This window comes from Solanum pennellii, chromosome 5 (genome assembly GCF_001406875.1).
Source record: "Solanum pennellii chromosome 5, SPENNV200".
Classification (NCBI taxonomy): Eukaryota; Viridiplantae; Streptophyta; class Magnoliopsida; order Solanales; family Solanaceae; genus Solanum; species Solanum pennellii.
In genome coordinates this window covers 72,794,846-72,815,090 of record NC_028641.1, presented here as the reverse complement: position 1 = coordinate 72,815,090, position 20,245 = coordinate 72,794,846, and the positions used below count along the sequence as shown (strand labels likewise).

Here is a 20,245-nt window from a genome sequence, read left to right as displayed (position 1 = left end):
TTCACGTCTTGATGTCTTTGAATTTCGGACATGGACCATCTTGTTACTTATTTTGGTTTCTTAAATACTCTTAGACTTGGTAGTTTGAGGATAGATGTTCTTGATGTGATGACTTCCAGATTTTGGGGATAATAAGTGTTAAACTTTAGAAGCTTATTTACTTGGTTACATTAATAAGTTTTGGGTCTTCCGCATTATTTTTGTTAATTATAGTTGAACTATTGGTAAATGTTGGAGTTTAGATTGGTTGGTTCGCTCAACTAGTAGGCTAAGTGTGGGTGCCACTCACGACTCATTTTGGGTCGTGACAGCTAGTTTCATTACAGTATGCTTCAGACTTCTGGTATTAATGTTTTTATCTAAGATTATGAATTACGTATGAATATATTGAGATAGATAATTAAATATTTGGTGTATCATAATGTTTAAATTTCATTAAATTTGTGGTAATTTGAATAATTAAGACTTACCATTAGGCTTAAACTTTAAGAGGTTGATTATAGAATTAGGTGAATTTATGAGTATAGGCTAGACACAGAATAATCGGAGTGTTTATGGCCTTGTGAACTTACACCTTACATTGGAGAAAGGAAAAACATTGAAGAAGTAGTTGCTAGACTCCGATTCTTCAGTGGAGGTAGGTTATGATTTATTTCTATTTGATAGATAAACTCTAAATAGCGATTGATATGTATTGAGTGATATAATGTCTCCTATGTACTTGATGGTGTGGTTGTATGTTTTGATTGTGTGGTTTGTGGTTGGCCTAAAATTATGAGACTGTTGAATTTTCAATCTTGAATCCTCTCTATTAAGATAACGCTTTGAATAATGAAGGCTTGATGAAACAAAATAATGAGATAATTGGATCGGAGTGTCACGTTCCGACATGATATTATGGGATCGGAGTGTCACGTTCCGACACGATATATGGGATCGGAGTGTCACGTTCCGACACAATAACATTAAAGGAAAGGAATCTTGAAGTAACAAAATATACTTAATCTCAAAGAACCTGTTTTCCAAATGAGTATGGTGTGGAGGCATGAGTCCTCATGGGTGTGCTTGATGTTGTGATTGTTGGTGTACCTATTATGGTGTTGTTGTCAACGGTTCATGTGTTTGTTGTTTGCTACCTGTTAAGTATTGTAGTTGATTTTATATTATTATTCAATATATATTGTAATCTCAAAGAACATGTTTTCCAAATGAGTATGGTGTGGATGCATGAGTCCTCATGGGTGTGCTTGATTTTTTGATTGTTGGTGTACCTATTATGGTGTTGTTGTCAACGGTTCATGTGTTTGTTGTTTGCCACCTGTTAAGTATTGTAGTTGATTTTATATTATTATTCAATATATATTGATTTCTATTTTGAGTTGACCGATTATACCTACTCAGTACGTGTTCCTTGTACTGACCCATACTTGTATTTTCTTCTTTGTTCTCTCATTCACGTCTTGTTGTCTTTGAATTTCAAACGTGGACCATCTTTTTACTTATTTTGGTTTCTTAAATACTCTTAGACTTGGTAATTTGAGGATAGATGTTCTTGATGTGATGACTTCCAGATTTTGAGGATAAAAAGTGTTAAACTTTAGAAGCTTATTTAATTGGTTACATTAATAAGTTTTGGATCTTCCGCATTATTTTTGTTATTCATAGTTAAATATTGGTAAATGTTGGAGTTTAGATTTGTTGGTTCGCTCACCTAGTAGGTTAAGTGTGGGTGCCACTCACGACTCGATTTGGGTCGTGACAGTAATTAAACATGTAATTTTATATCATGAAATGAAATTTCATATTCTCCAAAAATTATGATATGAAAGTTTCATATCACGATTTAGGATTTTTAAATATAAAATTTGATCCACAAGTTTATATTTTCTTTAAAAAATCTCACATTTACGTATACTAATCACTTATTTCACATGTGAATAAAGTTTATAATCATATCATTACTTTTTAAAAATTATTGTTCTCATCACCCTAAAGTTTATTACTACTTTAAATTAGGTGAATATAAATGATAAAGTAGAAATTGATTTGGTGAATATAAATAACAACTGAAGGAGTAATACTTTTTTTTGTTTTTTCACAATAAAAGAAGGATCTCTTTCGACTATATATAAAAATGTTTAAAGCAATTTAATAAGAAAAAATGATAAAATTGGTAACTTATGTTTGATAATCACTAAATTTAATATGTTTGATTTTCAATATCAAATTAATGCACTACAAATATGTTATTGCACACAAATAAAACAAGACACAAATCAATATGATATTACATAATACATTATTTTTTTCGCATTCCACCTTATACTTCATGAATATGTCCTGCATTATTATCGTTTGTCAACTTTATTTCCTTTCATATGTTTTTTTAAGCCTTTCAAATTAAAATAAAAAAATAAAGTGACACGTGATTTCAAATTATCTTTTGTTCAATCCATACATACTTTTTTTTAGAAAAAATAATTCTAGTTTTGATAAATTCTTATTGTTTAAAGAGGCCCAAAAATTCTATATCTTTATTCATATAGTACAACAAAACATAATAATTTTAAAAAATTACAACAATAACTTTCCGAATTCATTAATACTATTAAAAATAAAGGACAAAGGAGCTCATTTTGAACTACGTAATGCATTAATAGAGTATTTATCTAAGCATCGTAGTGATCTTAAAAGATGAATATTTATGTAAAATTTAAATAACTTTTTCAATTGAAAAAATTCGCGTAAACTGGCAATGATTTCAATTCATTTTACCCCAGCTCGCTTTACAATTATTATTTTCGCCCTTTCATTTTACCCCAGCTCGCTTTACAATTATTATTTTCGCCCTCGCTCCACCACATTTATCATTTGCTAGCTTTATATAACTTGACAAGCGATTTCAAATTATTTTTTTAAGTAAGTGATTCGTCATGCGATATTATATTATGAAATTTTAAGATGGAATCAGTATTTAGACATGTAATTTTATATCATGAAATGAAATTTCATATTCTCCAAAAATTATGATATGAAAATTTCATATCACGATTTAGGATTTTTAAATACAAAAATTGATCCACAAGTTTATATTTTGTTAAAACAATCTCACATTTATGTATACTAATCACTTATTTCACATGTGAATAAAATTTATAATCATATCATTACTTTTTAAAAATTATTGTTCTCATCACCCTAAAGTTTATTACTACTTTAAATTTGGTGAATATAAATGATAAAGTAGAAATTGATTTGGTGAATATAAATAACAACTGAAGGAGTAATACTTTTTTTGTTTTTTCACAATAAAAGAAGGATCTCTTTCGACTATATATGAAAATGTTTAAAGCAATTTAATAAGAAAAAATGACAAAATTGGTAACTTATGTTTGATAATCACTAAATTAAATATGTTTGATTTTCAATATCAAATTAATGCACTACAAATATGTTATTGCACACAAATAAAACAAGAAACAAATCAATATGATATTACATAATACATTATTTTTTTCGCATTCCACCTTATACCACATGAATACGTCCTGCATTATTATCGTTTGTCAACTTTATTTCCTTTCATATGTTTTTTAAGCCTTTCAAATTAAAATAAAAAAATAAAGTGACACGTGATTTCAAATTATCTTTTATTCAATCCATACATACTTTTTTTTAGAAAAAATAATTCTAGTTTTGATAAATTCTTATTGTTTAAAGAGGCCCAAAAATTCTATATCTTTATTCATATAGTACAACAAAACATAGTAATTTTAAAAAAATACAACAATAACTTTCCGAATTCATTAATACTATTAAAAAATTAAGGACAAAGGAGCTCATTTTGAACTACGTAATGCATTAATAGAGTATTTATCTAAGCATCGTAGTGATCTTGAAAGTTGAATATTTATGTAAAATTTAAATAACTTTTTCAATTGAAAAAATTCGCGTAAACTGGCAATGATTTCAACTCATTATACCCCACCTCGCTTTACAATTATTATTTTCGCCCTCGCTCCACCACATTTATCATTTGCTAGCTTTATATAAAGTGACACGTGATTTCAAATTATTTTTTTAAGTAAGTGATTCGTCATGCGATATTATATTATAAAATTTTAAGATGGAATCAGTATTTAGACATGTAATTTTATATCATGAAATGAAATTTCATATTCTCCAAAAATTATGATATGAAAATTTCATATCACGATTTAGGATTTTTAAATACAAAAATTGATCCACAAGTTTATATTTTGTTAAAACAATCTCACATTTATGTATACTAATCACTTATTTCACATGTGAATAAAATTTATAATCATATCATTACTTTTTAAAAATTATTGTTCGCATCACCCTAAAGTTTATTACTACTTTAGATTTGGTGAATATAAATGATAAAGTAGAAATTGATTTGGTGAATATAAATAACAATTGAAGGAGTAATACTTTTTTTGTTTTTTCACAATAAAAGAAGGATCTCTTTCGACTATATATCAAAATGTTTAAAGCAATTTAATAAGAAAAAATGATAAAATTGGTAACTTATGTTGGATAATCACTAAATTTAATATGTTTGATTTTCAATATCAAATTAATGCACTACAAATATGTTATTGCACACAAATAAAACATGACACAAATCAATATGATATTAACATAATACATTATTTTCTTCGCATTCCACCTTATACCACATGAATATGTCCTGCATTATTATCGTTTGTCAGCTTTATTTCCTTTCATATGTTTTTAAGCCTTTCAAATTATTTTTTATTTAATCAATACATACTTTTTCTTAGAAAAAATAATTCTAGTTTTGATAAATCTTAATGTTTAAAGAGGCCCCAAAATTCTATATCTTTATTCATATATATAAGTATTATCTACATATACAATAAAAAAAAACATATCCTATATGGCTATATCTATAAATATAAAATAATTTCTACTATTAATTATGTTATATGATTTTTCATGGATTTGAGGGAGTAAACTATGAATATCAGTGGTAGGCAAATAATCGAATTCGCATTTTTATTCAAATTTTACCTCCTGGTTGAAAAAGAATTCAAAAAAAATTGCAAAATTTTCTTTCGAAGACTTCTTTTGATACATCTCATTTTTTTTCCACCTTGTGTCTGAAGCCTACATTGAAGCTTTGATTAAATTCGAATTACGTATTACAGGGTTCAATCTACCAACGAGATTTTCTCCATACACAGGGCTCAAACTCGAGACCTCTAATTAAGGGCAACACACAACAACCAGTGCGTCACAACCTCTAAATGTTTCCCAAGAATCTGGTAGGGAACCAAGTAGAAGCAAGCCTTGAATTTCTTCATCAAATTTGATGCCTATCGCAGATAATTGGTTCATAATCCCCTGAAAATTATTCAGATGGTCTGTCATCGGAGAACCATCATGATACTTCAAACTTAGCATCTGCTTTGTTGAGAACATTTTGTTGTTGCCAGACTTTCGAGCATATAAACTTTCAAGATACTCTCATAGGGTTCGAGCATGTGTTTTTTCAGAAATATGATTCAACACATTATCGTTGACCCATTGCCTAATGAATCCACAAACTTGTCTATGCAACATATTCCACTCTTCATCTGTTTTATTATCAGGCTTTACAGTGGCAAATAGTGGTTTGTAAAAATTCTTAACTTAAAGCAGATCTTCCATGTTTCCCTTCCAAATGGCATAATTAACATCATTCAAAGTAATCATTCTACTTGTGTTGGCTTCCATTGTTTTCCCCATAAAATGTAGTTATCGCAAATCAAAGTAAATCTTTTCTGATGTGGAAGTTCAGACTGTGCTGCAACCACAGAACATATTCAGATAAAACCTTGGCTCTAATACCAGTTTGTTGGGAACACGCGGACGAGCACAAAAATATATATGGTAAAAGTAATGAAAATAAAATGAGAAAATAACGACACCAAAAATTTTATGTGAAATCCCTTCTGAATATGGGAAAAAACCACGGGCCAAGAGGAGCAATTGATATTACTATAGTAAGAAATTTTACACTGTGTAGTCACGAATACAATACTCAAAGTGACTACAACACACTCAAAAGGAACAACACTCTTTTGATTTCCGTTTTACTAAAATATCGCTCACACTCTATTTTTCTTCACAGACTATTTTATTGTATAGTCTATAGGTGTTCTACAAATGAGCAAGAATGCTCTATTTATAGAAGGATAAAACCATGCTTATTTCACTAATGACATAGGTAAATATAGCAAAGTCAAAAATGGTTGTAAATCTTACCAAATGAGCAACAATGTTCTATTTATAGAAGGATAAAATCATGATAGGTAAATATAGCAAAGTCAAAAATGGTTGCAAATCTTACCAATGTGTCAACCACCAAATCTTTTATTTTCAACTCTAATTACTATTCCTTTTTAACAATTGCTTGTACCAGTTGAGCTCTCTCTAAAGAAGTTGAAGATACCTTCTTCCAGAAAATGGGACTGGATGGGGAGATTTCTTGAATCCATCCCATTTTTTAGTCAATTTTAGCTATTCAATTGGTAAAAACAATTGTTAAAAAAGAATAGTAATTGAAGTTGAAAATAAAAGATTTGGTGGTTGGCAAATTGGTAAGATTTGCAATCATTTTTGACTCTGCTATATTTACCTATGTCATTAGTGACATAAGAATGATTTTATCCTTCTATAAATAGAGCATTCTTGCTCATTTGGTAAGATTTGCAACCATTTTTGACTTTGCTATATTTACCCATGTCATTAGTGACATTATCCTTCTATAAATAGAGCATTTTTGCTCATTTGGTAAGATTTGCAACCATTTTTGATTTTGCTATATTTACCTATGTCATTAGTGACATAAGAATGGTTTTATCCTTCTATAAATAGAGCATTCTTGCTCATTTGTAGAACACCTATAGACTATATACAAGAAAATAGTCTGTGAAGAAAAATTGAGTGTTAGCGATATTTTAGTAAAACGGAAACCAAAAGAGTGTTATTCCTTTTGAGTGTGTTGTAGTCACTTTGAGTATTGTATTCGTGACTACACAGTGTAAAATTCCTTACTATAGTAATATCAATTGCTCCTCTTGGCCCGTGGTTTTTTCCCATATTCAGAAGGGTTTTCACATAAAATTTTTGGTGTTGTTATTTTCTCATTTTATTTCCATTAATTTTACCATATATATTTTTGTGCTCGTCCGCGTTTTCCCAACAAACTGGTATTATAGCCAAGGTTTTATCTGAGTATGCTCTGTGGTAGCACAGTCTGAACTTCCACATCAGAAAAGATTTACTTTGATTTGCGATAACTATATTTTTTGGGGAAAACAATGGAAGCCAACACAAGTAGAATGATTACTTTGAATGGTGTTAATTATGCCATTTGGAAGGGAAAGATGGAAGATCTGCTTTAAGTTAAGAATTTTTACAAACCAGTATTTACCACTGTAAAGCCTGATAATAAAACAGATGAAGAGTGGAATATGTTGCATAGACAGGTTTGTGGATTCATTAGGCAATGGGTCAACGATAATGTGTTGAATCATATTTCTGGAAAAACACGTGCTCGAACCCTATGGGAGTATCTTGAAAGTTTGTATGCTCGAAAGACTGGCAACAACAAAATGTTCTCAATAAAGCAGATGTTGAGTTTGAAGTATCATGATGGTTCTCCGATGACAGACCATCTGAATAATTTTCAGGGGATTATGAACCAATTATCTGCGATGGGCATCAAATTTGATGAAGAAATTCAAGGCTTGCTTCTACTTGGTTCCCTACCAGATTCTTGGGAAACATTTAGAATGTCATAGTCAAATTTTGCTTCGGATGGTGTGATCTCTATGGATTCCGCCAAGAGTAGTGTCTTGAACGAAGAGATGAGAAGAAAAACTCAAGGTTCCTCTTCGTCGGATGTCCTTATAACTGGCCCAGGGGGAAAATAAAACTCGTGATTTTCAGCATAGAGAACAAAATAGAAGCAAATCCAAAGGCAGACTTAAGGATATTGAGTGCTATCATTGTGGTATGAAAGGGTACACAAAGAAGTTTTGCAGGAAGTTGAAGAGGGAAAACAAAAACAAAGAGGAAACTAAAGAAGATGGCAATGAAAATTGCCTAGCCACCGTCACCACTGAAGATCTTGTTACCGTTCTTGATGCAATCATGATAAATATTACTTGTGATGAGTCAAGCTGGGTTGTGGACAGTGGTGCCGCATCTCATGTGACATCAAGGAAGAATTTTTTCTCTTCCTACACTCCTGGTGATTTTGGAACCTTGAGTATGGCTCATGAGACTGTTTCTAGGGTGGTTGGTATTGGTAAAATTTGTTTGGAAACTAGTGTTGGAACTAAACTAGTTTTGAACAATGTGAAACATGCTCCTGATGTTCGTCTGCACCTAATTTCTGTTGGTGTTTTAGATGATGAAGGATATGTTAGTACCAACGGTGATGGAAAATGAAAGCTCATTAAGGGTTCCTTGGTTGTGGCTCGTGGTAATAAATGTCGTGGTGTGTACTGTAATACGACCTCTACTTGTGTTGATATGGTGAATGCGGTTGAGAGCGATAGCTCTTCAACATTATGGCACAAGAGGCTTAGCCACATTAGCGAGAAAGAACTTAATGTTCTAGCCAAGAAGAAATTATTGTCAAATTTCCAAAGTGCTAAATTAGAAAAATGTGAGCATTGCTTGGCTGGTAAACAAAATAGAGTTCCCTTTAAGTCCTACCCTCCTTCGAGAAAGACAGAGTTGCTTGAGTTAGTGCACTCTGATTTATGTGGTCCAATGAAGACAAAGACATTGGGTGGTGCACTTTACTTTGTCACTTTCATTGATGATTACTCGAGAAAACTTTGGGTCTATGTCTTGAAGACTAAAGACCAAGTGCTAGGTGTCTTTAAGCAGTTTCATGCTTCAGTTGAAAGAGAAACTGGAAAGAAAGTGAAATGTACTCGTATTGATAATGGTGGTGAATATTGTGGACCATTTGACAAATACTGCAAGCATCAAGGTATTAGACAGCAAAAAACTCCTCCCAAGACTCCTCAGCTTAATGGTTTGGCTGAGAGGATGAACATGACCTTGATGGAAAGAGTTAGATATTTGCTTTCTCAAACAAAGTTGCCAAACTCATTTTGGGGTGAGGCTTTATTGACCGTTGCACATGTTATTAATATATCTCCTGTTGTTGCTTTGCAAAGTGATGTACCAAATAGTGTTTGGTATGGAAAGGATGTTTCTTATGACCATTTGAGAGTATTTGGTTGCAAAACTTTTGTACATGTGCCGAAAGATGAGAGGTCAAAGTTAGATGCTAAGACAAAGCAATGCATCTTTATTGGATATGGCCTAGATGAATTAAGTTACAGGCTATATGATCCAATTAAAAAGAAATTTGTGAGAAGTCGTGATATTATTTTCTGAAGAATCCGTTAATACACCTCAACTTAATTAGCTATAGAGCTCCAAATAAAAATATAAATTGATTCATTTAAAATCCTTGTATAAGGTTTGTCCTCTAATCTCTGGTTGTATGCGGCTGAATATCACTTTCATTGCTCCCTTGGATAATCCGCTCTGCCACCAATGAATTTTTTATTTGGTTCAACCATACATCATTCCGAACAAATTGACTCGACTAATTCAAATTCAAATTCTTGTCATGTAAGGTCCAATAAAGTGGAAAATCTCCCTACTAACATATTGACCTTTTCTAGAATTAAACCACGATATCTCATTCATCTCACCACACTACTTAATGATTTTGCCGGCCTTATGACCTTGTCCTTTTTCCCTTTGGCACTCTTGGGATGTTATTCTCACTTTGCTCAGCTTATATCCACAAAATTTGTACTAATTAAATCAACATATTCTCATTGAGGGGAAATGGACATCAAAGTTGAGACTATCACCAAAGAAATAATCAAACCATTTTCTCCAAGTTTAAAGAATCATAAAAGCCATAAGCTTTCTCTTTCAGATCAAAAGGCTCCAAATTGTTACACAACATTTCTTCTCTTCTACAACAAGAACTCAAGTAGTGATATGGAAAATGTTATAGATTCTCTTAAGGTATTCCTGTCGCAAACCTTAAGTTACCTGAACCCGCTTGCAGGGAGAGTTAAAGATGGAATCACAATTGAATGCAACAACCAAGGTGTTGATTTAGCGTGTGCCAACGTTCATGAAAACATATCAAATGTGCTTATGAACCTGAAAATTCAAGTCCTGAGAAAATTACTCCCAATGAATCCATTAACAAGATCAGATGACAATGTCTTGTTGCCACTACAAATAAACTGTTTTGCTTGTGGAGGAATTGCTATAGGTGTTTGTATTCGTCACCTTATAACAAATGGTTCATCCATCGCCACTTTTCTCAAAACCTGGGCAAGCATTAGTGAGAGTCACGCAGAAAATGAAAACATTACTATTTCAGACAAATTGTTCATAGATTATTCTTCCATCTTTCCACCGAAAGAGGTCCATAGTGTTGACACTCAATTTTTGACCCGTGTCGGTATAAATTAATTATCAAGCTTCCTAAATTTTCCAAATAATTAAAATTAATTAGTCGTATAAATTTCGCGAATGAAAAATAATAACATATGAATTTTATATTATTTTGAGTACTTTTGTCATTTTTTTTTCTTATAATTTTTAGATAGCCTATATATTTTACATGATCACGTATACAATTGCTATATTTTACGATTATTTCTAAAAATATTTTAAATTTTAGTAAGTATTCTATTTAAATAATTTAGTTTAAACTATGATTATTTTGAATCAACTATCTTATAGTTTAAATAATTATATTACTAAATAAATAAGCTCGTTAATAAATTTATACCAAATTCGTTTTACTTTAAATCAATTGACTATTTATTAAACTTAACTCTTTTCCCTTAGAACCAAATTTGGGTCTTCTTCCAACTTACCAGCCCAATTCGTAGGCCCACTCCACCCTTTTCCCTTTAATTACCAATCCAAGTCCCAGGCCCACTCCCTCTTCCCGGCCTAATAGTTTGATCCAACCCAATTTATTTTTTCTCCCATCCTAAAAATCCCCTCTTCTATCCTAAAACTTCAGACGGCCCACCCACAAATTAACCCCAGGCCCAACACTCATCTCAATTCCACGCCCATTCAATATTCCAAGACGACCCGCTAACTTAAAATCTAACCCGCCCCGTCCCCCTTTACCCGTCCGACCCGACCCAGACCCCTCTCCTCTTCCTTCTTCCTCCTCTCACCACGCCCTTTTCAGAAAAGACAACAAATTAATTCCCAGAAACCTGCGCCCCCCCCCCTCAGACGCGACAAATTCTCGAAGAAACAGACGCGAAACTCGCGTCTCCCTCACGCACAGACCCCCCTCTCTCACCCCTCTCCCCGCGTCTCCTCACGCGTCCACTCCTCTCTCCCTCGCAGCAAGGCAGGCTGGATTGTTCAACTTTGCAGACGCATTTTTCGTCCTTGCCATGCTGAGATTGCGCCACGAAGCTCGCCAGTACCACGAACTCATCTCGACCCTACACCTCACCTCCTATCCGTTGGGAATTCAGCATCAAAACGGGATATTCCTTCAGATGAAGATAGGGTTTGGGGATTTGAATTCGGAATGGGCCTGAGGGTTTCTGCAAGCCCTTCCCCTCGAAAACCCTAAGTTTTCTTTTCCTATATAAACCCCCCTCCCTCTTCAGAAGGGGGGTTGGACGATTTTTCTTTGAGAATTAGAGAGTATATCACGAGGAGTACAAAAATTATTATCGAGAATATTCTGATTCTTTTCTGTTCGCTGTAGGAAAACAGTGGGGTTTAGATTTTTCGTGGTTAGATTTTGGTTGGAATTTTTAGGTGGGAATTTTTTGGGAGAGTTCTATCACGAAGGGCCGAGACAAATTTTGAGAGAGTATTCTATTTCCTTCTCCGTTTGTTTTAAAGAAATTCACAGACGACAGTGAACTCCGCCTGCTTTTCCATTTTCTTTTCCTGTTTTTGTCTCGTTGTTTGGATTGCTGTCGAGTTGCCTCTCGAATCCAGCCTCGGAGTGATATCCCTCCTAAGGTCAAGCTCCGTTCGTGTTCGTGTGGTGGAACAGTTCGCACCCGCTCATCACGTCCCTGTTTGCTGCTCTCGAAAGGTAAAATCTATCCTCTATTTGTATCCGATTTTCGATTTCAAGGTTGTGCGCGCGCGAGGAACTCTGTTCATTCATTGTTATTCTGTTTTCTTTATTATTTATTTCACTCTGTTCATTCATTGTTATTCTGTTTTCTTTATTATTTATTTCTATTGTGTTTTGATGCATATATATATATATGTATATCACCAGTAAAACCTATTTGCCTTTGGTTTTTTTTTTTTTTTTGCTTTGGTCTTGTTCTGTTTCGTTGGCTGCCTGTTATGCCCGTATCTCCGTTAGTTTCGTTTAGATCATAGTAGTTTGGCATTTGTGACTTTATGTGTGAGTTATTTGCCAACATCTCGGTTCGAACATGAAAGGATTTCGCCCATATAGATCTAGTTGATTGGCCATTTTAGATTTCCGATAACATGATTATCTTGTGTTCATTACCCTACTGGAAATTTAGTTATATTCCTTAGCTCTGGATTTATGTTGACCCTCTGTAATGCCAATATGTCTTAGAGTTTACTTGGGTTAATGTATGACTTCTTCCTCACTTTGGTTGATCGATAGTTTACATTATTCTTTCTACGTTTTTGATCCAAAGTTGTAGTATTTGACATTGCGTTTCCCTCTGAAGTTTTTATTATTTGTTAAAGAATCTGTTCCCCCTCTCTTGCTCGTTCAAATGAATTTGTAAATGTCGAGCCCCCCCGCTCATTCATGTCATTCATGAATTACCTTATTAATGTTATTTTGTGGGTTTGTGCATGTGCAGACCCTCCATTTCATTTTAGTATCTCATAATCTGTCTTCCATCTTCTTAAGTCCCTAAAAAGCATGATTTGCATTTTACTATCATCAGGGGTTTTGTGTTTGTCAAGAAAATAAAAGATTTGCATGTTGTGATGTTGTCATCCTTTTATGTTGTCATTTTCTTACACTGATTTGGTGAGTGATTTAGTCACATGTGGGAGTGATTGTGTACTTTTTAAATTATATTACAACACCTAACATTGTGGTTGATGTCAGTTAGTGTATTGTCATTTTATGTTATGTTAATGATGCTTTGTTTTTTTTATTTTTATTTTGTGTTAAGATTTCACGTTCCTTTCTTAACTCCATTTTGGTTAATCGCATGTGAAATTGTCTCCCGAGTCCATTTTGGGACTTCATTTTCTTCTATGCATTTGGAAGAGCCATAAAGGCTTAATTCCTTTATCGAGTCGAGGCAAACGTAAAAAGTCAAAGGCCATGAAGATTGAAGAGCTTGAAGAAATGGATTAAAGAGTATCTTCATTTTTATTTTTGTATTTTTATTTGTAAGGGGCATAAGCCCCCTTGTCGTTTTTACTTTCTCATATTTCTTTGTATGTTTAGACTAGGACAGGAAATGGGTCAAAAACCCAAAAGCAGGTGGGTTCAAAATTCGGTCAAGGCGAACAGAACCCGAATTTGGACCCAAAAATCTCTCTCTCTCTCTCTCTCCCACTTTACTATTTGTTTATGTGTTTTGCTTAAATGTTGTTAATTAGGGTTAGAAAAACTCCAAACCCCATCGAATGCCTCTTATTTTATCAAACTTAAAACTAAAATCGAATCGTAAAACAATAATATTTTAAATTTGCAAGTTCGAATAGATTTAAGAAATCTAACATTAAAATTCGCAAAAATCTATAACATAGTCAAATTGTTAATCGCCGGAAAACCATAGTTAGCGGAGCGTCTTAGGTGCTTTCAACACCTTCCTAAGACGCTAATAGGAATCCCGAACCCTTAAAATGTTTTTCAAAACAATTTTCCTGTTTAAGTTGTTTGAAAAATAAGTTTTCTTAATTTTCCTTAAAAAATTAAGTGGCGACTCCTAAAAGTCGAAAATCCCAAAGAGGAGAAAACTATCTCCAAAACCAGTGATTTTACTGAAAGCAGGAGGCAGTTTATATAGTTTGTATCAAGATGCTTGTGAATGTGTTTGTTTATTTCAAGCCATTCCCAACAATATGAAATTTACAAAGTGTCTGTCCAGATTCAAAGGTGAATCAAACAGGAATTTGTGCATCACGAGAGGAATCCATGCCTCGTTGAAAATCATGCACCGCGGAAAAGTCATGCATTGCGGAAAATCATGCATTGCGAGTCAACAATTATGCACGACAAGAAGATTTCATGCCTCGTCAAAATTTGTACATCGCAAGAAGAGTTCATACCTCGCCGAGATTTATGCATCACGAGAAGAATCCATGCCTCGTTGAAATTTGCACATTGCGAGAAGATTTCATACCTCGCGCGAATTTACGTATCGCGGGAAGACATTCATGCCCCGCAAGAAGACATACACGGATAAAAAAGGGGAAAGAGTGTATCCCAAGAACAACATTTATCTGCCTGCCTCAACTGCATCTTTTATTTTTGATAAAAATAAACATCAAGAAGAGCATCGAAGATGACGACAAAAGAGACATCAATGTTGCATCTGCATTTATTTATTTATTTCGACATCACGCATAGAGTACATTGAAATTATATTGCAAAACGCAAGGCATAAGCTGTATTTGCTGGACGTCAGACCGATCGAGTCGACGTCGAATATTGAGGAGAACAATGAAGTGTCGACATGGTAAAAGACACCATCTCCCATCCTAATTGCATTTTCAAGCTAACGAGTTTTATCTCAGTCTTTGTCGAGAGCATCCAAAAGGATGAATTCTCCAAAAACCACAGGTGCGGACGACATCAAAGGGGATGCAGCACAACGTGGAACTTTTTCTTAGCAGCGAACTGGGACACAGTCCAAAGAGGAATATCAGACTCTGAGGACACGAGCAGAGGAGCGACTTTCACCACCATCGAACCACCCCTCTCAAAGCATGCGGGTTTTTCCTTAGTTCTGTCAGTTTCTGTCTCGCATCCGGAAGTTAACTTTTATCGGAGGCAAGTTTCCAATCTTAGTGACAATGCGTCAAGAGCTTTGGAAATTATGTCTGTGTAAGCTCTTAATTATGGGTGTGAAGCGCGCCACATTCATGGCTAAGAGGTTACAATCCTCTTTTTCATACTCGTTTAACTTGTCACTTGTCCAAAACCGAAGGTTATCTAGCATAATAGGTTTCCTTTTCCACCGACTGAGTTGAACTACACATAACCTGATTCCGAAAGTTTAGGGATATGTAGGCGGATTCGACGTTGAAAACTCGGCTGTATTCCAATATTCGCTCTCGAATTCTATTCTCGAGCATTTTGATACCTTCATAATTCGGTATCGAGGTGGCTTTTGATTCTTTCAAAATCATGCGGTAAATCAAGCTTATTGAACTACAAGTGGCCTGAATTCTCATATAGCCTGAGATATGTAGGAGACCCGTTTGCATGGGTTCGGCCATAATTCCTAAACCCTTGTCGAATCCTTCCTTTTTAAAAAATGAATGGGGTTGGTCAAAATTGGTTTGGTCAATTTCATTTTCCTCGAGTTGCTTGCATCAACCCAAGTAAAATGAGGGACAGTTGTTGACACCCAATTTTTTACCCGTGTCGGTATAAATTAATTATCGATCTTCCTAAATTTTCCAAATAATTAAAATTAATTAGTCGTATAAATTTCGCGAATGAAAAATAATAACATATGAATTTTATATTATTTTGAGTACTTTTGTCATTTTTTTTTCTTATAATTTTTAGATAGCCTATATATTTTACATGATCACGTATACAATTGCTATATTTTACGATTATTTCTCAAACTATTTTAAATTTTAGTAAGTATTCTATTTAAATAATTTAGTTTAAACTATGATTATTTTAAATCAACTATCTTATAGTTTAAATAATTATATTACTAAATAAATAAGCTCGTTAATAAATTTATACCAAATTCGTTTTACTTTAAATCAATTGACTATTTATTAAACTTAACTCTTTTCCCTTAGAACCAAATTTGGGTCTTCTTCCAACTTACCAGCCCAATTCGTAGGCCCACTCCACCCTTTTCCCTTTAATTATCAATCCAAGTCCCAGGCCCACTCCCTCTTCCCGGCCCAATAATTTGATCCAACCCAATTTATTTTTTCTCCCATCCTAAAAATCCCCTCTTCTATCCTAAAACTTCAGACGGCCCACCCACAAATTAACCCCAGGCCCAACACTCATCTCAATTCCCAGCCCATTCAATATTCCCAGGCGACCCGCTAACTTAAAATCTAACCCGCCCCGTCCCCTTTTACCCGTCCGACCTGACCCAGACCCCTCTCCTCTTCCTTCTTCCTCCTCTCACCACGCCCTTTTCAGAAAAGACAACAAATTAATTCCCAGAAACCTGCGCCACCCCCCCCCCTCAGACGCGACAAATTCTCGGAGAAACAGACGCGAAACTCGCGTCTCCCTCACGCACAGACCCCCCTCTCTCACCCCTCTCCCCGCGTCTCCTCACGCGTTCACTCCTCTCTCCCTCGCCAGTACGCCTCATAGCAGGGCAGACTGGATTGTTCAGCTTTGCAGACGCGTTTTTCGTCCTTCCCATTCCGAGATTGCGCCACGAAGCTCGCCAGTACCACGAACTCATCTCGACCCTCCACCTCACCTCCTATCCGTTGGGAATTCGACATCAAAACGGGATATTCCTTCAGATGTGGATAGGGTTTCGGGATTTGAATTCGGAATGGGCCTGAGGGTTTCTGCAAGCCCTTCCCCTCGAAAACCCTAAGTTTTCTTCTCCTATATAAACCCCCCTCCTTCTTCAGAAGGGGGGTTGGATTTCTTTGAGAATTGGAGAGTATATCACGAGGAGTACAAAAATTATTATCGAGAATATTCTGATTCTTTTCTGTTCGCTGTAGGAAAACAGTGGGGTTTAGATTTTTCGTGGTTAGATTTTGGTTGGAATTTTTAGGTGGGAATTTTTTGGGAGAGTTCTATCACGAAGGGCCGAGACAAATTTTGAGAGAGTATTCTGTTTCCTTCTCCGTTTGTTTTAAAGAAATTCACAGACGACAATGAACTCCGCCTGCTTTTCCATTTTCTTTTCCTGTTTCTGTCTCGTTGTTTGGATTGCTGTCGAGTTGCCTCTCGAATCCAGCCTCGCAGTGATATCCCGCCTGAGGTTAAGCTCCGTTCGTGTTCGTGTGGTGGAACAGTTCGCACCCGCTCATCTCGTCCCTGTTTGTTGCTCTCGAAAGGTAAAATCTATCCTCTATTTGTATCCTGTTTTCGATTTCAAGTTTGTGCGCGCACGAGGAACTCTGTTCATTTATTATTATTCTGTTGTCTTTATTATTTATCTCTATTGTGTTTTGATGCATATATATATATCTGTATATCACCAGTAAAACCTCTTTGCCTTTGGTTTTTTGTTTTGTTTTTTTTGCTTTGCTCTTGTTCTGTTTCGTTGGCTGCCTGTTATGCCCGTATCTCCGTTAGTTTCGTTTAGATCATAGTAGTTTGGCATTTGTGACTTTATGTGTTTGTTATTTGCCAACATCTCGGTTCGAACATGAAAGGATTTCGCCCATATAGATCAAGTTGATTGGCCATTTTAGATTTCCGATAGCATGCTTATCTTGTGTTCATTACCCTACTGGAAATTTAGTTATATTCCTTAGCTCTGGATTTATGTTGACCCTCTGTAATGCCAATATGTCTTAGAGTTTACTTGGGTTAATGTATGACTTCTTCCTCACTTTGGTTGATCGATAGTTTACATTATTCTTTCTACGTTTTTGATCCAAAGTTGTAGTATTTGACATTGCGTTTCCCTTTGAAGTTTTTATTATTTGTTAAAGTATCTGTTCCCCCTCTCTTGCTCGTTCAAATGAATTTGTAAATGTCGAGACCCCCTGCTCATTCATATCATTCATGAATTACCATATTAATGTTATTTTGTTGGTTTGTGCATGTGCAAACCCTCCATTTCATTTTAGTATCTCATAATCTGTCTTCCATCTTCTTAAGTCCCTAAAAATCATGATTTGCATTTTACTATCATCAGGGGTTTTGTGTTTGTCAAGAAAATAAAAGTTTTGCATGTTGTGATGTTGTCATCCTTTTATGTTGTCATTTTCTTACACTAATTTGGTGAGTGATTTAGTCACATGTGGGTGTGATTGTGTACTGTTTAAATTATATTACAACACCTAACATTGTGGTTGATGTCAGTTAGTGTATTGTCATTTTATGTTATGTTAATGATGCTTTGTTTTTTTTGTTTTTTTTATTTTTATTTTGTGTTAAGATTTCACGTTCCTTTCTTAACTCCATTTTGTTTAATCGCATGTGAAATTGCCTCCCGCGTCCATTGTGGGACTTCGTTTTCTTCTATGCATTTGGAAGAGCCGTAAAGGCTTAATTCCTTTAACGAGTCGAGGCAAACGTAAAAAGTCAAAGGCCATGAAGATTGAAGAGCTTGAAGAAATGGATTAAAGAGTTTCTTCATTTTTATTTTTGTATTTTTATTTGTAAGGGGCATAAGCCCCTTGTCGTTTTTACTTTCTCATATTTCTTTGTATGTTTAGACTAGGACAGGAAATGGATCAAAAACCCAAAAGCAGGTGGGTCCAAAATTCGATCAAGGCGAACAGAACCCGAATTTGGACCCAAAAATCTCTCTCTCTCTCTCTCTCTCTCTCTCTCTCTCTCTCTCTCTCCCACTTTACTATTTGTTTATGTGTTTTGCTTAAATGTTGTTAGTTAGGGTTAGAAAAACTCCAAACCCCATCGAACGCCTCTTATTTTATCAAACTTAAAACTAAAATCGAATCGTAAAACAATAATATTTTAAATTTGCAAGTTCAAATAGATTTAAGAAATCTAACTTTAAAATTCGCAAAAATCTATAAAATAGTCAAATTGTTAATCGCCGGAAAACCGTAGTTAGCGGAGCGTCTTAAGTGCTTTCAACACCTTCCTAAAACGCTAATAGGAATCCCGAACCCTTAAAATGTTTTTCAAAACAATTTTCCTGTTTAAGTTGTTTGAAAAATAAGTTTTCTTAATTTTCCTTAAAAAATTAAGTGGCGACTCCTAAAAGTCGAAAATATCTTTAAAAAAAGAAAAAAACAAAACAAACTCTTTTCGATAATATTTTTCGATAAAACAGAATGGTGACTCTACTGGGGAGAAGGCTTCTTCTGGAGAATTTTTGAGTCCCTCTCAAAAATTTTGTCCCAGTTCAATTGTAAAAGGGAGAAATAGAACTTACGAGAGATATGACCGAACCCTTGTGGCGCCTACGTATCCCGTTGAGGCAGAAATCAGGTCAAACGTTGTTCCCCTTAAAGATTAACAAGAATAAAATTTACAAAGAAACCGACCGAGGCCGACAAAAGCCGCCTACGTATCTCATTCTTGAGAATTCAGGTCTAACGTAGTTCATTACAAGAGGGATAATAATTCGAAATAAATACAAGCAAACAGAACGATTACAAGTAAATACCAGAAAAATGCAAAATGAAACTTCACGCATAGCATCTCTTGACAACATCTGAGTTGTTAGGTTTAGGCCATACAGCGCCATCCATCTCTGACAAGACCAAAGCACCTCCAGATAATACTTTACGAACCATGTAAGGACCCTGCCAGTTTGGCGCGAACTTTCCTTTGTACTCGTCTTGATGAGGAAAAATACGCTTAAGAACCAACTGACCAACTTCAAAATTCATGGCTCTTACTCTTTTGTGAAAAGCGCCAGTCATTCTCTGTCTGTACAACTGGCCATGGCAAACGGCGACCATTCTCTTCTCATCAATCAAGGCTAGTTGATCAATCCGTTTGCTAACCCATTCGGCGTTACTTAATTCAGCTTCTTGGATGATCCTCAATGACGGTATCTCGACTTCAACAGGCACGACTGCCTGTGTTCCATATACTAGCAAGTATGGAGTAGCCCAATCGATGTTCTGACCGTCGTTCGATCACCTAGCAAAGCATATGGCAACATTTCATGCCAACCCCGCTGTTTGTCAATCATTTTCCTCAAAATCTTCTTGATATTTTTGTTGGCGGCTTCTACAGCTCCGTTCATTTGGGGGCGATAAGCAGTTGACTTTCGATGAATAATCTTAAATTGTTCACATATCTCTTTCATCAAATGACTGTTGA

General features: G+C 34.8%; 1 protein-coding gene across 2 annotated transcripts in view; it reads right to left on the bottom strand.

Moving 5' to 3' along the window:
* Positions 1 to 4,538: 4,538 nt before the first annotated feature.
* Positions 4,539 to 20,245, bottom strand: part of LOC107018598 — a 56,314-nt gene continuing 40,607 nt past the window's right edge. For both annotated transcript variants that reach the window (XR_003578492.1, XR_003578493.1), the window contains exon 10: positions 4,539 to 4,714. The gene's annotated coding sequence lies outside the window, so the exon portion shown is untranslated. The remainder of the gene's footprint in view (positions 4,715 to 20,245) is intronic.